Genomic DNA, 18,236 nt, shown 5'->3' with positions numbered 1-18,236 from the left:
ATCTGGTGTGACCTGATGGTGATATGGAGGTACAGGTTCCCTCCTAGACACTCCAAACTCCAGAAGGGTTCCAGGTCAAAACAGACATAGGAAATTCCTTTCTGCTCCCTGAGAGGAACATCCCCCTTGGACTTACCACTAGATCTTCAATTAACATAGATATACACCTCCCAGTTCCACCCGGAAAAGCATTGGGTGGCACCTAATCTAGTCATCCTTTGAATTCCATGCATCATTTCTTATACCCCCCCCCAACCCAATGAATTACCTCACTCCTGATTCAGCCCATCCCCTCTTTCTTATCCTGTACCCCTGTTGTCAAAGGGAAATAAAAACCCCATATCCTATCTCCTCAGGGAGACAGTGTGCAGGTAGACAGTGTTCCACCTGCACACTGTCTCCCAACAATTCAATATTACCCCCAAGTAATTAAATTTCTCTTTTTTTATTTTTAAACTAATTTTGGAGCCTTGCATCCTTGCAAAAGGAACCTGTCCCAGACCCAGGGTGTCACCTCAAAGCTCTTCCACAACAAAGGGAGATTGTTTATTGAACCTATTTACTTGGAGAGAAACTAAAAAAGGCAATCCTCTCACCACCTCCATTTTTTCTTTTGCTCTTTGGTTTCCCAACTATACCCTAGGGGCAGCTAGGTGGTTCAGTTGATTTAGAGACAGGCCTGGAGACAGGAGGTCTGGGGTTCAAATCTGACCTAAATTACGTCCTAGCTGTATGACCCTGGACAAGTCACTTAACCCCCATTGTCTAGCTCTTACCACTCTTCTGCCTTGAAACAAAATACACAGTATTGATTCTGAGTCTGAAGGTAAGGGTTTAAAAAAAAAAAAGACTGGAGCTATTCTAGAAGAGTGACATAAAAATTTGCCTTCGGGAAAAGCAGACGAAATCAGCGTGTCAGTACATAAATTGGTGGATGGAAGAAAGAGTTCAATTATGCTTGAAAGAAATGCTGGAGTTGAAGTCAAAGTCACAAACTAGATGCCCTCTACAAAGGGAATGATAAAGTTTCTATATAAATGTGATGTTAAATACTTGGAAAAAGTCAATGTAAATTATTCTGGGCCAGGCCTGATTCAGGCTAGTCTGGTCATTCAGTCTCAAATTTGGAATGAAAAAAAAATACACTCGTAAACCAGATAGCATTCAACAAAAGGAAGATTACCTAGAAATAACATGGAAAGGCTATTCAGCAAAGATGCAGTATTGGTTCAGTGGGATGCACAATCCCTGGCCTTGGGGTTTGCAATGAAGGCATAATTCCTCAGAAAGATGTGTTAATTTACATAGTAGTGCAAAGTTTATCAAACCCAAAGAACCCCAACTGCTTTGGTGTTGGATTTTATGCCTTTGGCAACAAGTAAGCTACATTAATGATAGTTCCCTTGGATCAATTAAATCTGGAGGATGATTTAATTGATTTTTTTTTTTTAAAGAAAAACTAGCCTATGTGATAGGAGCTTTATTTTTGGTAGCAAGGGGGGTTTTCAATCTTCGTAGGCTATGCACTAATGAAGCTCTTGCTATGCACTGGGTCTACCAACATGAGTGTCAACTAATCTGAATAATTGTTACTTTTATCCCAGAAGGCAAAGAGGTTTTGTGATTCCCTAAACAGAACTGTGTTATAAAGAATAGCGTTAATATTTCTAAAACTCAGAACAAGCTAACTCTAGGAGTAGATGCCAAGAAAAAAAAAAGATTTGGGTTTTTTGTTGTTGTTTTTTGTTTATTTGTTTGTTTTAGATATCTTGGGGAAAAGAGAATAAAAGAAGACGTAAGCTTGAGAAAGCTAGGTGGTACAGTGGATAGAGCATCAGGCCTGGAGTCAGGAGGGCTGGCCTCAAACACTTCCTAGCTGTGTGACTCTGGGAAAGCCACTTAACCCCAATTGCCTAGCCCTCGTCATTCTTTTGTCTTAGAATTCATACTAAGACTGAAAGAAAGGGTTTAAAAAAGAGATAAGAGCTTTGCTTTAGGTTAGATGGTCTGATGAAAGTGGAATGATGAAGAGAAGGCAGAGCTATTCGACACTTACTTTGCTTCTGTTTTCTATGACAAGGAAAATGATTTTTGGACTGGAAAGGGTAGATCAAAGCTACTTAATAGAGAATCTAAACCCAAGATAAATAAAGAGATAGAGAACATGTGGCTTCCTTCTATGACAAAGTCACCAGACCCAGAAAGAACTAGATGCCCAGGATAGTAACAGAAATATTGAATATGATTGCTCAGTCTTTGTCAGTGATCTTAGAGAGGTCATAGAGAACAGGACTGCAGGAAGTCAAACATTGCCCTGCTTTGCAAAGAAGAGAAGTAAATAATATTTTCAGAACATAAGCTGAGGAGCTTCCCTTCACTTTCCAATAAAATTCTAAAATGTTTTTACCTATTTTATGTGAGTATATAAAATTTATACATTCATATACTATGTGAATTATATAATGCCTAGCTTATGTGACATATATTTTTCAATAACATATACATGTTACATTTCTTTTATATTATTTCTATTTTATATTATCAGATGGTTTATGAATATTTAGAAAGGGATGTGGTGATTACTAAGAGTCAGCATGACTTCATCAAGAACAGGTCATCCAAGGATAGTGTCATTTTTTCTTTTTTAAAAAAATAACAGGGCAACTATAGTGGTAGATGTTACTATAGTGGTGGACCAGGGGAACACTACAGATATAAATTACCTGGTTTTTAACAAAATATTTGCCCGAGTCTCCCATACACAGTGGTTGAAGAGATAGAAAGATGAGAGCTAAATAAAAAATAGGTAAATATGGACTTGATTGAACAACTAGAATCAGTAGTCATGTAAAAAACTATGTCAGGAGCAGCTAGATGGTTCAGTGGCTAGAGAGCTGGGCCTGGAGTTCAAATGGGTGGTCCTGGGTTCATATCTGATCTCAGACACCTCCTAGTTGTGTAACCCCAATCAAGTCTCTCAACCCTAATTGTCTAGCCTCTGTTTCTCTTCTGACTTGAAATCAATCTAGTATCAATTCTAAGACAGAAGCTAAGAGTTTTTTTAAAAATGCCAATTTCAAGGGAATCCTCTAATGGAGTGTCTCAGGAATTTGTCTTTGGCTTTAGTCTGTATATTTTTTTTAATCAATGACTTGAAAAAAGGTAAAGAAGGCTACTTATAAAACTTCAAAATTGTATAAAGTTGGGAAGGATGGTTGACACATTGAATCATAAAGTCAGGATTGAAAAAATCTTTATAACTCAGAAAATTTAACACCAGTTTGCATCTCTTTTTCTTTGTACCCTAAGGTCAGTCTTGGAGTATTAAAAGGAAAGTTTAATATTGAATTTGAAAACCCATTCCCTAGAGAATTGGGTTTTAGTTCAGTCCCCACCCCTTGATTGGATTAAGACTGAGGCCTGAGGCTTATTTGTATAAGAGGATGCATGTGCACTCTGAGAAGATGCCAGAAGCCTCATGGCTCCCAGGTTTCCTAGAAGATGCTTACTTCTTGTGCCACATGACTCCTAGAGTCTAGAAGACTGATCTCTGACCCAGACAGAGGTCAAGTCTATTCAATCAAGGTGATCCCGGAAAAAGTGATATGGGGTGGAGGGTGGGGGTAATAAGTTATGGATCAAGGAAACTCTTGGGTCCTTCTGATCAAGCAGTGAGAGTGGATGGAGAAGCAAAAGTGAGGTAGTGTTAGCTAGGGAAGGTGTGCAACCTGTCATGTGGCTATGGGCCATTTCTTTCTCTGACCTGATTTTCACTATTTAATAAATAATTATAAATTAATATGCGGTCTCCAGAGAATTTTAATCTTAACATTTCTGGTAATCTAGAGTCTGAATTCCTCTTTTTTCTTGCCTTTTTATAAGTTTTTCCTTGTCATATAAGAGGGACATATATATAAGTTCTGGGTTCCTGCAAAGTTTAGGTCATCAAGAAGAAACTTTGGATTGGATGACTGTTTCTTGTTTCTGTTTGACAATTATTTTTGTCATTTTTTTTGGTTGAGGAATAAAGCAAAAAGTGATTAGAAGAACAGAAAAGAAAGCAAGATAATAACCAGACACCAAAGTTAGAAAAGCGAAAGGCATTACTCTAGTGTTAAAAATATACGAGTAAGAAAGAGTTGATCTTTAGTTTTCTTTCTTGATTTCTTTACTCATTTTTTAAAGAAGGAAAAACCACAAATTAAACTGTGCATAGGTGGTTCAACAAAACCATGTGGCCTCTAGGGAAAGATCCAAGATGCAGACTTAGGCAGTAACCAATAGTGTCTAATTTATTTTTTGTTTCCTCAACAGTTTCTAATCTTTTTTTGTGTGCATGTTTGTTCTTTTTGGTGGAAATGGGAAATACATGCAACAAGAATTCTAACTAAGGAGAATCTCCTTTACCCAGGCTGCTCATCTCATGAGAATAAGGGCCACTGCCAGTAAAGCCAGGAATGACAAAAAAAGAAGCCATTAGCCTTTGTAAGAAAGGTTAAAGACTATGACTATACCAGCAACAGACCCCTTTTCATCTCCTTTTTGGATCTTTGGACTTTAAGATGTTAAAAGAGTTATAATTAGCTATTGGAAATAAAACCTTCAAAAAATTAGATTATTGGTACATTTGGGTCATGCTCCTTGATGAAATCTACAAAAGTTCAATCAAGCAACCAAATTTCTAATCAGTTTTCCTTTGTCTTTTCATACCCTTCTTATTCTATGGCCCCTTCTTCCTTTTTGGCCCCTCGCCTATTGTCTTAGCCTGTCCCCTCTTCTCTCTTATTGTCTTAGCCTGTCCCCTCTTCTCTCTTTTCTCCCTGATCCCTCCTCTCTGGCCTTTCTCCCATTGCCTCAGCCTGCTCCTGCTTCATTCTTTTGGGGACCCTCCCCAAAGTTTCTGACCCTCCTTCTATAACACATTCTTTTCACCCACTTGCAGACCCATTTTCTATTTCTTTTCGTCCTCCTGGGTCTTCTCACTCTTCCCCACCCCCTAAAGCCCTGGCTATTTCCATCCCCCCACCCACCCACCCAAGTGTGATCAACTCTCTCTGAACCCATCCCTCCATTCTGCTCCTGACTCCACCTCTCTGCCCACTCTCTGCACCCCTCCTCCACCAAGGGTAAGTCCTCACCCAGAGTAGTCTCCTCAAAATGAAGAAGGTTCATTTTCTCCCCATCTTCTCTACTCAGTCTTCACACAGACTTTAGACTCAATAATGGAAAATAACAACTCCCATAAGGACCTGTTTCCTCTGAGGGCAATATGGTAACATTAAAATATCACATACTGTTCTTTCTTAGCATGTGGCAAAAGGACACACCCAGCTCTGACTGTTATCCAATAGAGTTCTGAGACAGTTTTAGGTCTTTTTTCAGAGTTTTAATCCAAGTTGGGATGATGTAATAGATCTAATGCATGCCTTACTCCTGAGGGAGAAAGGCAATTTTTGAGACTACCAATAATTCTCAGGATGAAGATGAGGAAACAGAGGCCATTACAAGACCCACGATGGAACCCCAATAATCCTGAGGACTGTGTAAGGTTTTACGTTGCTAATATTATGGGGGAATGAATTTATTGTAGGAGAGCAAATGCAAGTTCTCACCCAAAGAACTGGAAATTCAGACTCTGTTCATCTGATAGAAGTGTTTATTCAAGGATGATACAGATGGTGTGGTCAGGGCAATTGCAGCTGCAGGGATTAAGGTTTCTAGATTTATTGAGGGTCTATGGGATTGTCTCCTACCAGTCCTGGAAACTCTCCACCTTTTCACAGAATCTTCCTCCCCTGGGTAGGGCATTCCAGGCCCCAAACCCCAGAAAATATGTGTTGGAGGGGTGGGTGCCCTTTCAGGTAGAGGCATGTTTTAAGAGTATACATGTCATCGGATGAATTTAGGGTACAAAAAGAGAGAAAGGGGGCATGTGTAGTACTTGGGGAATTTCTCTTGCATATGTGGTATATTCTCTCCTGTGCCTTGCTTCACATCACCTATCACCCTATGAGATGTCTCAGATACTTTCCTCTACAGCAGTGATGGGCAAACTTTTTAAAGTTTCCTGTAACCTCATTTCATCATTAACTCCCCATGGTTGTTTTATTAGCTTAGGATCTATCAGATGCCCTCCAAATAACACAAATTTGCCTTTATTTTCAGTCTATGAGAATCCAGTGCTTGAGTCTTTTTTTATAACCAATTTTTCTACTCCTACTGTTTTACCTCTCTTGTGTAATCAGACATACCATGAGTACTATAAGTGTCATCTGTCTTGTACAAAAAATGTACCTTGTCATTCTTTGTTAAAATGTCAAAAGCAGGGACTATCCTTTTACTGTTTTGAGATCACAGACAATTACTTTTCTCAATGGGTGATCACTGTTGACACTCATGAAGAATGTACATATAGTGAGACAGGAATTAGCTGTTCCTTTAATGCCCAGGCCTATTCTACTTCCCAACTGACTGGTATAGATCTATTTGTCACAGTACATCTTATATGAGACTTTGCCTCCTCAAAGTCCCCTACTCTTACAAGGAGAGATAATGGATGGGAAGGAAAATTGAAATTGGAAATTTGAAAGGAAAATTGGAAATTTGAAATTAGGAAATTAGGAACATTGAAATTAAATAGGAAAATTGGGGAATTGAAAAAATTGGACAAGAAAATTTCAGTAACAACAAACACTTCACTTAGACTGAATTAATCAACAACAAACATCACATTAAAACTAAATTCCACTCTGAACATGCACACAGTGCTCTTGTCAAATTCACCATAGATTCGGCTAAAACCTGCTAGAGTCCTTTTTGCCATTCCTATTTAAGGAGTGTAATACATCATGAATATTCCACAACTTTCAGGAAGTACAGACCATTATAGGTAAAGAACTAACCTCCATCTATAGCACTTGGGATCTAACTATGTTGAGCTTACTATTGTTGCCTTAAGTCCTGGAAGTGTCCCAAGTGTGAGCATGGTATAGGTTATCCTGGTCTATTTTGCAGGTCCTAAAGGAGTATTTACTGTTTGAACTCTAATCTAATATTGTTGAAATTCTATGTACTTTATCCTTTCCCTTAGAAACATTCTACAGATACCTTGGAATGAGTATATGGTGACTCTTGAGACATACCAACCCACTACTGGAATCATATCTTCTAGCTCTGTACTTACTGATCTTGTATCTGAATCTATTTTTCAGAAAAGATTACAACATTGATTACCTAGTGGATTTAAAGTCATAATAATCACATATATGTCTAATATATGTGATGGATTTAGGAAAAGGAAGGATGTATCATGGTGTGTAGATGTCAGGAGACCATATTGGCTATGACCTCTGAGGATACTCAAAGACACACCTATTATTAATCTCTCTTTGATTGTCATCATTGTCATTTTTCAAGATGTGCTGGAACTGGAAATCAGCACCATATAACACCAAATTGGATTTGTGGTCCTCTCTCTAAGCAATGTTGTTTTCCCTCTTTCTTTGAAACTTTACAACAACCTTCTTGTGCTTTTTGTCACTATGTTAATATTGTTTGATTTTTGTGTTGTATGTCACACTTCCTCATGGCCATTTGTCTCTTTGAAAATGTATATATATATGTATATATATATATACATTTTCAAATTATATATATAATTTATATATATAATATATATATAATATATATATATAATTATATATATATAATTTAATGCCTATTATTGCTCTTATGAACATTAACAGGTTATCTTCCCACAATGGCAACTGCTGTCCCTGCTCTTGTGGCTGATTTTGTGAACTACAAACTTAAACAGAAAGGTTTTGATAACCTATTGAGTCCAGAAGAGAACTTCTTTGCAGATGTACCCTTACTAAAGCCTCTATATTCAGCCATGCGCTCTGCTGGAGATCACTATGAATCTGTTTGTAACAACACAATTATTGATTTGGACTTCGCAAGGAGGCATTTCCTTTGCATTCAGATGAGATTTTTGAGCAAGGAATCACCTGGGAACGCATAGTAGAATTTTTCTATNATATATATATATAATTTAATGTCTATTATTGCTCTTATGAACATTAACAGGTTATCTTCCCACAATGGCAACTGCTGTCCCTGCTCTTGTGGCTGATTTTGTGAACTACAAACTTAAACAGAAAGGTTTTGATAACCTATTGAGTCCAGAAGAGAACTTCTTTGCAGATGTACCCTTACTAAAGCCTCTATATTCAGCCATGCGCTCTGCTGGAGATCACTATGAATCTGTTTGTAACAACACAATTATTGATTTGGACTTCGCAAGGAGGCATTTCCTTTGCATTCAGATGAGATTTTTGAGCAAGGAATCACCTGGGAACGCATAGTAGAATTTTTCTATTATGGTTCTGCCTTTGGCCCCTGTTGTATTGGTTCTAAAAGAAGTTCACAGATTCAACTAGTTAAGGACTGGATGGTGACTTACATAGAGACTAACTTGATGGACTAGATCTACCAAAATGATGGATGGGACAGATTTATCATGTTGGAAGAAAGAAGACGTCATGATACCTGAATGCTGCAAGATTGTGTTGACTGTGGGATTAAATACTGTTATTGAAACTTACTAATGTACAATCAATATCTCATGTATTAACGTAAGTGTGCCTTTCGACATTATCATATAGAATGTTGCACTGGTTTTAGATTGTGATGATCCTGCAGAAAACTGGTAGCAGTTTTCTTTGGATCAGAGGAGGGATAATTTAAGGAAGAAAGACCCCCTTACCCCCTTATGCTTGATTGGATTTTAATGATAGTGATAAGTTTAAACCTAATCAATATTGTGATTTTAAAGTGATTCCAGGGGGCAGCTGAGTAGCTCAGTGGATTGAGAGCCAGGCCTAGAGACAGGAGGTCCTAGGTTCAAATCTGGCCTCAGATACTTCCCAGCTGTGTGACCCTGGGCAAGTCACTTGACCCTCATTGCCTACCCTTACCACTCTTCTGCCTTGGAGCCAATACACAGTATTGACTCCAAGATGGAAGGTAAGGTTTTAAATAAACAAACAAACAAACAAATAAATAAAATAAAGTGATTCCATTATAATCCTAGTTACAATTAGTAGAATTCATGATTTTATGAAGATCTCTAACTAAAGCATAAAACTGCTTCTAAGGGGATTTCCAACCCCTCCCTAAGTCATATTTCCCTTCTATCATGAGATGGAAAATGAGTTTATGAGTTTCAGGTCCCGGAATGCTGCATCATGTCCTGATATGGTACAAGAATACTCACCCTTTTCTATTTTGAAATAACCATCCTCTCAACAGATCAGAGCCCTGAGATAATGGTCATCAGTATTTATTAATAAGGTTATTGTCTTGTGATTTGACCTTAAGACTAATATGGGTTTTCCTAAATGAACTAACCAATCAGCTTTGTAATTCGGTAACTGTTTCTTTTTTTTTTTTTTTAATCCCTTGTACTTCGGTGTATTGTCTCATAGGTGGAAGAGTGGTAAGGGTGGGCAATGGGGGTCAAGTGACTTGCCCAGGGTCACACAGCTGGGAAGTGGCTGAGGCCGGGTTTGAACCTAGGACCTTCTGTCTCTAGGCCTGACTCTCACTCCACTGAGCTACCCAGCTGCCCCTGGGTAACCGTTTCTAAAAAAGTTATGTCTTGTTTTATAAGTCATGATCCTTGTTTGGAAATATTCACTTTGTTATTGTCTTGGTATAAAAACCAGGTCTCTGGAACTCTGATGCCGAGCATTTGTTCACTGCTGGTTTCTAACTCTTTAATTGGCACTCAGTGTCTGGGTTTATATGGAGGACTTGGCCCTCTTCCTTTTTTTTTTTCTTTTTTTTGGCTTTTCTTTCTTTCTCTGTTTTTGCTATTCCTGGATGAGGTATCAGCACCAAATATGAGTCATAAAAAAAATTGGTAGACTCCTTCTTTGCTTATTTTGCCAAATAGTTTATATAGTATTGGGATAAATTGTTCTTTAAATGTTTGATATAATTCAATTAGGGTGTTCTTTAATGGCTTGTTAAATTTCTTTTTCTATTCTGTTTCCTCTTTCATTAATCTGGACAATTTATATTTTTGCAAATATTCATCCATTTCACCTAGATGGTCAAATTTGTTGTCATATAATTTAGCAAAATAGCTCCTAATAATTACTTTAATTTCCTCTTCATTGGTGAGGAATTTACCCTTTTCATTTTTTTTTAAACCCTTACCTTCCATCTTGGAATCAATACTGTGTATTGGCTCCAAGGCAAAAGAGTGGTAAGGGATAGGCAATGGAGGTTAAGTGACTTGCCCAAGGTCACACAGCTGGGAAGTATCTGAGGCCAGATTTGAACCTAGGACCTCCCGTCTCTAGGCTTGGCTCTCAATCCACTGAACTACCCAGCTGCCCCCTCCCTTTTAATTTTTGATACTGGTAATTTTATTTTCTTCTTTCTTTTTTTTTTAATCAAATTAACCAATGCTCTATCTATTTTATTTTGTTGGGTCTTTTTTTTAATAAAACCAACTCCTGCTTTTATTTATTAGTTCAAGAGTTCCCTTATTTTCAGTATATTAATTTCTCCTTTGATTTTGAGGATTTCCAATTTAGTATTTCAGTGGAGATATTTAATTTGTTCTTTTTCTAATTTTTTAGTTGCATACCCAATTAATTGATCTGCTTTTTCTCTATTTTATTGATATAAGCATTCAGAGGTATAATTTCCCCTAAGTACTGCTTTGGCTATATCCCATGAATTTTGATATGTTGTCTCCTTGTTGTCATTCTCCTTAATGAAATTATTGATTGTTTCTAAAATTTGTTCTTTGACTGTTTTTTTAGAATTAGATTGTTTAGTTTCCAATTAATTTTTAATTTGTCTTTCCAAGAACCCTTATTAATTTTAATTTTTATTGTTGTGTGACCTGAATAGGGTACATTTATTATTTCTGCTTTCCTGCATTTGGTTATGAAGTTTTTATGCCCAAATATGTGGTTAATTTTTGTGTACATACACTTTTTTAATCTCCAGTCAATTTTCTCCAGAGAGCTATTAAATCTAACTTTCCTAAAATTTCATTCAATTTCTTTACTTCCTCTTGTTTACTTTTGAGTTAGATTTATTTAGTTCTGAGAGAGGAAGGATGAGGTCTCCCACTAGTATACTTTTACTGTCTATTTTTTTTAAGCTCATTTAGTTTCTCCTTTAAAAATGTTGAAACTATACCATTTGGTGAGTATATGTTAAGTATTAAAGTTACTTCATTGTATATAGTACCTTTTATCAAGATGTAATTTCCTTCCTCCTCTCTTTTAATTAGATCTATTTTTGCTTTAGCTTTGTCTGAGATTATGATTGTTACTCATGCTTTTTTTTTTTACCTCAGTTGAAGCAATAGATTCTGCTCCATTTCCTTACCTTTGTTTTGTGTGTGTCTACTTGCCTTAGATGTGTTTCTTGTAACCAACACATAGTAGGATTCTGGTTTTTAGTCCACTCTGCTATCCACTTCCATTTTATGGGTGAATTTCTCTCATTCATATTCACAGTTATAATTGCCATCTGTGTATTCCTCTCAATCTTATTTTCCCTTCTTATTCTGCACTTTCTCCTTTTACTGTGTCTCTCCACAAGTGTTTTGCTTTTAATCTTCGCCCCCATTCCTTCCCTTATATTGCTCCCCTCCCCACCCACCTCCTTCTTATTCTCCTCCCACATTCTCTATAGGGTAAGATAGGATCCTATACACCAATGAGTCTGGTTGTTTTCCCCTCTCTTAGCCAATTCAGATGAGAGTAAGGTTTAAGCATTGCCTACCACCACCCTCATTGTGCCCTCCATTGTAATAGTTTTTCTTGCACATCTTTAAGTCATGTAATTTACCCTATTTTATCTCTCCCCTTTTCTCTCAGTGGATTCCTCTTTTTAACCCCTTGATTTTTTTTAATATCGTGTCATCCTTAACAGCTTACTTTCATACTCCCTGTCTATGTAAACTCCTTCTAAATGCTTTGCTAATGATAAAAAAAATTGAATAACAAATATCTTTCTATGTAGGAATATAAACAGTTGAATCTTATTGAATCACTTACATTTTCTCTTTCTTATTTAGCTTTTTATACTTCTCTTGAATCTTGTGTTTGGACATCAGATTTTCTATTTAGTTCTGGTGTTTGCATCAGGAATGCTTGAAAAATCTTCTATTTTATTAAATGACCATTTTCCCCCTTGAATAAATATATTCAGTTTTTCTGGGTAAGTGATTCTGGATTATAAATCTAGTTCCTTTGCCTTCTGGAATATCACATTCCAAGACTTCTAATCTTTTAATGTAGAATCTGCTAAGTCCTTTGTAATCTTGACTGTGGTTCCATGATATTTAAATTGTTTCTTTCTTGCCATTCGCAGTATTTTCTCCTTTGCCTGAAAGCTCTTGCATTTGGCTATATTTCTGGGAATTGTCATTCAGGGATTTATTAGAGGTGGTGATCTAGGAATTCTTTCAATATCTATTTTATTTTCTTGTTCAAGAATAACAGGGCAGTTTTCATTGATAATTTCTTATAATATGATGTCTAGCATTTTGTTTTGATAATTACTTTCAAGTAGATCAATAATTCTTAGATTGTCTCTCCTAGATCTATTTTCCAGGTTAGTTGTTTTTTTCAATGAGATGTTACATATTTTCTTCTGTCTTTTCATTCTTTTGATTTTGTTGATTGTTTCTTGATGTCTCATAAAGTCATTAGTTTCTTTCTACTCAATTCTAATTTTTAAAGAGTGATTTTCTTCTCTGAGCTTGATCAATTCTACTTTTTTTTTAACATTTATTAATATTCATTTTTAACATGGTTACATGATTCATGCTCCACCTTTCCCCTTCAACCCCCCCCCCCGCACCCCACCACCCACCCTTGGCCGATTGCGCATTTCCACTAGCTTTGTCATGTGTCCTTGATCAAGACCAATTTCCAAATTGTTGGTAGTTGCATTGGTGTGGTAGTTTCGAGTCCACACCCTCAATCATGTCCACCCCGACCCATGCGTTCAAGCAGTTGTTTTTCTTATATGTTTCCTCTCCTGCAGTCCTTCCTCTGAATGTGGGTAGCGTCTTTACCATAAATCCCTCAGAATTGTCCTGGGTCATTGTATTGCTGCTGGTACAGAGGTCCATTACATTCAATTTTACCACAGTATATCAGTCTCTGTGTATAGAGTTCTTCTGGCTCTGCTCCTTTCGCTCTGCATCAGTTCCCAGAGGTCTCTCCAGTTCGCCTGGAACTTCTCCAGTCAATCCTACTTTTTATGGAACTCTTTTCTTCATTGGATTTTTGTACCTCTTTTTCTATTTGGCCAATTCTGCTTTTTAATTTTCTTTTTGCATTACTTTCGTTTTCTCCATTTTTTCCCTCTGCCTTTCTTATTTTTTTAATTCCTTTTTGAGGTCTTCCAGAGTTTGAGACCAATTCCTTTTTTCTTTGAAGTTTTGCATGTGGCTGCTTTAATCTCACTATCACCTACTGAGTCTCTGCCTTGCTCTTCCTTATCTCCATAAAAATTTTCTATGGTTAGGTAGGGATTTTTTGGTTTTTTGTTTTGGGTTGTTTGCTCATTTTCCTAACCTTTTTTTTTTTTTTAACTTTTACTTTTGTCTTAAAAGTGGACTCTGTTCTCAGGGTAGAGAGAACACACTCTTAAACTTCAGTTTTTCCTTGCTGCTACTCTCAGCTCTAGTTCTAGGTTTCTGTAAGTTTTATTTCTCTCAAGGTGGTATGATGGCCTGTGGGCTAGAAATTCTGGAAACCACCTCTTCTACTGATTCAATCTCCTCTAGTGTCTTACAGGGTTCAGAGTACTGTGAGCTATCTTACCTTGAGGCTTGGGGCCTCAGTGCCAGTTTGAACAGGACTTTGGGTCTCCTTTAGGCTATCACCAGCCAGACAAGAACTGTCTTGAGTTGTGGTTGGCCAGAGTTTTGAGTCTCCATTGCAGTCTTGGACAGAAGCTCAGAGCCTCATTCTGGGCATACACCAGCCTGGTGCAATGTGGACTGCCCTGTGATGGAGCTTGGGAACTTCACCACAGATTTGAACAGGCCAAGCACTGCAGACCTGGGGACTCACTGCAGACTTGGGCCAGAGCTTGGGACTTCAAAGGGCTGGGACTCTGCTGTTGTCTGAAGCAGGGTCCTAGGATTTCAAAGTTGGCTTGTGCTTAGGTTCAGAATCTGGAGCAGTTTTACTACTGGCTCCCCTCTCATCCCAGTGAAATAGATCCTCTCTGCATATCTTTCAAGTTTTTTCTGCAAGAGAGTTACTTCACTCCATCCCTTTATTGGTTCTGTGATTCCAATATTCATTTTGAGGCACTAGATTAAGTTTGATTTAAAAGGATTTTCAGAGTGGTTCCATCTTTCTGTGCTGCTGTCCTACCATCTTGGCTCTACTTCCTTCTCCCTACCAGATTTAACTTTTAAGTAATCAATCTGTTTCTTTAAAACATGTGTGTTTAACTGTTACATTGTCAAATTGGATTTATGAAATGATTAAATTTTTTTCTCTTCCATTTTGTTTTGTTAGTTTTAAGTATGAATTTTTAAAACTTGAGTTTATGGCATTATACCTGATATTTTGTTAATTGAAGGGCCAGTTTCCAATATCTAACAGCCCTGACAACACCACATGCCCTAAAGTTTAGACTATTGAAAGCTGCCATTGGTGATTAAATTTTATGGGTCTATAACTGATGTTTGAGTCTGATTCCAGATAAACAACAAAGGGAGTGCTAACAAGTCACTGATCAATGCTATTAAGCCAATGATTATAAATGTCAATAACTCCTGTGGGGGTGATACATGTCAGTGCCAAGGTGGGGAGAGCTATTTCAGGAGAGGGTTGAAAAAGTGACTGTTCAGCAAAGACTGAAGCAGGACTCTTCTGACTTAGCCTGGTAGAACATATCCTTTTTATGGAGAATATTCTCACTTACCTCTGACTCTAGCTTGCTATCCCTATGACTTTTGTATAAAGTAGAAATAAGATTAGGGGATCACATTCCCCTTTTTGTCATACTCTTGTCCCTCTTTCTTCTTTGGTATGGCAACTTTCTTTAGTTATGGCAGATAGTGGGTAACTGTAATATTGTTTCACCTGACCTAGTAGGATATAACCTACCTCCACTAGACCTTTAATAAATATCAGGAACTTTTTACAATTTTTATTTTATGTTTTTCTTATTTTGGGAAAGGTAATTTATATATTATTTGGGTAATTTATTTAATGCATTCTTAAACGAGTAACTAGCCACATATCCTATACCAAGTTCACTGACATTCTTAAAGAATATACACCATGTTAGAACATTATTTTTTGTTATCTTCAGGTTATGTATGTGCTTGTAGATATAGGATTAGATCCTGGGCAGTATCTTACCCTCTTGAGGAGATTTTGTGAAGTTATCCTAAAAGTCTATAGACTAAGATTTTTAAAAGCAATTTTAGATAAAGCTATCACCAATAACCTATACTAGAAAAGCAGATCTCCCAGGGAAAATGCTGTGAGGACCATCATGATTTTAGATGGACTAAAAGATGACAATAAGGGATGTCCCCAGAAATTAAACATTACATTATAAGACTCTGAATGAGCCTTTGGATATAACAAACTAAACTGTGGGGGGCTGAACCCTCTATCCACTTCTATCTTTCCCATGTGCCAATATTTTATTTTGATTTTAAAACTCCTGTGCCAGAAAAGGGGAGTGTCCTCTAATGGCTTTGTCATTATTGTTTTTATTTGAAAATTTTATTTAATTAATTAACTTAGAATATTTTTCCATGGTTACATGATTCATGTTCTTTCCCTCCCCTTCTCCCACCCCACTCCCATAGTCAATGAGCAATTCCACTGGGTTTTACATGTATCATTGATCAAGACCTACTTCCATATTATTAATTAGGGTGATCGCTTAGAGTCTACATTCCCAAATATATCCCCATTGATCCATGTGATGAAGCAGTTGTTTTTCTTCTGTGTTTCTACTCCCACAGTTCTTTCTCTAGATGTGAATAGTGTTCTTTCTCATAAGTCCCTCAGAATTGTTCTGGATCATTGCATTGCTGCTATTAGAGAAGTCCATTACATTCAGTTGTGCCACAGTGTATCAGTCTTTGTGTATAAGGTTCTCCTTGTTCTGCTCCTTTCAGTCTGCATCAATTCCTGGAGGTTGTTCCAGTTCACATGGAATTCCTCCAGTTCATTATTGTGCTTTCAGCACTATAGTATTCCATCACCAACAGATACCACAATTTGTTCAGCTATTCTCCAATCGAAGGGCATCCCCTCATTTTCTAATTTTTTGCTACCACAAAGAGTGTGGCTACCATCAATCATTTTTAATATGCTAAAAAACACCCAAATGTAGTTGAACCTTTCATGAAATGTATAATATCTTTGGGCCCTTATGCATTGTGTTTAGATAACCCTGAAATGTATAGATATTATATATAGAATGATTCATTGGGGAGACTAAAATGGGTCCCCAAAAATCAGAGTGGGAAGTTGTGAGAATTTAACATTAGTTTGTACCCCCTTTTTCTTAGTACCCTAAAATCAGTCTTGGTATGTTAAAAGGAAAGTTCCATATTGAATTTGAAAACCTAATTTCTAATGAACTGGATTTTGGTTCAGCCTCCACCCCTTGATTGGATTAAGACCAAGGCCTAAAGCTTATCTGTATAAAGGGGATGCATGTATACTCTGGGAGGATGCCAGAAGCCTCATAGCTTCCTGGTGTCCTTGAAAAACTTGCCTCTTGTCCCACATGACTTCTGAAGTCTGGAAGACTGACCTTTGACTTGGACTAAGGTCAAGTCTGTCCAAGCAGGAAGACCCAGGAAAAGTGATGTTGGGAGTGGGGGTGGGGTAAAGAATTATAGATCAAGGAAACTCTTGGGTCTTTCTGGCTAAGCTATGAGAGTGAATGGAGGAACAAGGTGAGCAGTGAGCTCAGGTTAGCTAGGGAAGGTGTATGACCAGCCATATGACTATATGCCTTTTCTCTCTCCAATCCACTTTTTGTTATTTAACAAATAATTACAAATTAATATACAGTCTCCAGAGAATTTTAATCTTAACAGAAGTAAACTTCCCCTTTCTTTTTTTAACTATTCAATGATATACGTGTACCTCATTTTATCCCAACATAGATAGCATCACCAATAAGTAGTATTGTTATTTTGTCATATTGCTTTGTCCTATCCATGAGCAATTAATATTTCTCCAATTATTAGATCTGCCTTTATTTCTATAAATGAAGTTTCATAGCTATATGCATATAGTTCCTGTCTATGTATTTTTGTAGGAGGACTCTGAATTATTTTATACATTCTGTTGCTATTTTAAATGGAATTGCTCTTTCTATCTCTTCCAGCTTAGTTTTATTGATAGAAGAATGTTGATGATTTATGTGGATTTACCTTATATCCTAAAAGTTTGCTGAAGTTTCAATTAATTTTTAGTTAACTTTCCAGGGTTCTCCAACTACACCATCATATCATCTTACAAAAAGAAATAATTTTATTTTCTTCTTTGCTTTTGATTACTTCTTTCAATTTATTTTTTTTTATCTTATGGCTATACTTAGCACCTATAGCATGATATCAAATAGTAGTGATGACAATGAACATCTTTGCTTTACCCTTAGAAAAGATTCTAGTTTGGACATTTACCATGTTAATCAAAGGCTGAAAGGAAGTTGTTTCAGAATTTGCCAAGATCAGGTTGGCAGCAACAGGAGAAAAGAGAGAACACTGAAGTTTGGATATACCTCCTTTTCCATCTCACTGCAGCTAGAAGTAGCTGTAACTCCTATTTGTTCCATAATAAGTCTGGAAAAAGAAGTTTGCAGAATCCCAAAGGTCATCAGTCACCCTAGGATTCCCAACTCTCCAAAATTTTATGATTTTAAGTACGATGGGGATCTGGCATTTGTGCAGACCCCATCAGTTTGATGAAATCATTCACATGGGCAATGGTAAGAAGATGCTTCATGAGGACTGGTGCATTGAGGGACATTCTGTAACTAGATCCAGTTACCCTATCATTTGTTTGGGAAAAGCCTTTTTCCATTGGCTATGTAGCTGGGACAACTTGAGTCATTATCAACCATCTGTTCTTTTCATTATCATCTGAGAAAAAAGTGTCACACTCTCTGTAAGTGTTAAAATTATACCTTGGTCC

This window comes from Gracilinanus agilis, chromosome 2, assembly GCF_016433145.1.
Source record: "Gracilinanus agilis isolate LMUSP501 chromosome 2, AgileGrace, whole genome shotgun sequence".
In the NCBI taxonomy this organism is placed as follows: domain Eukaryota; kingdom Metazoa; phylum Chordata; class Mammalia; order Didelphimorphia; family Didelphidae; genus Gracilinanus; species Gracilinanus agilis.
This window is presented reverse-complemented; position numbering follows the sequence as displayed.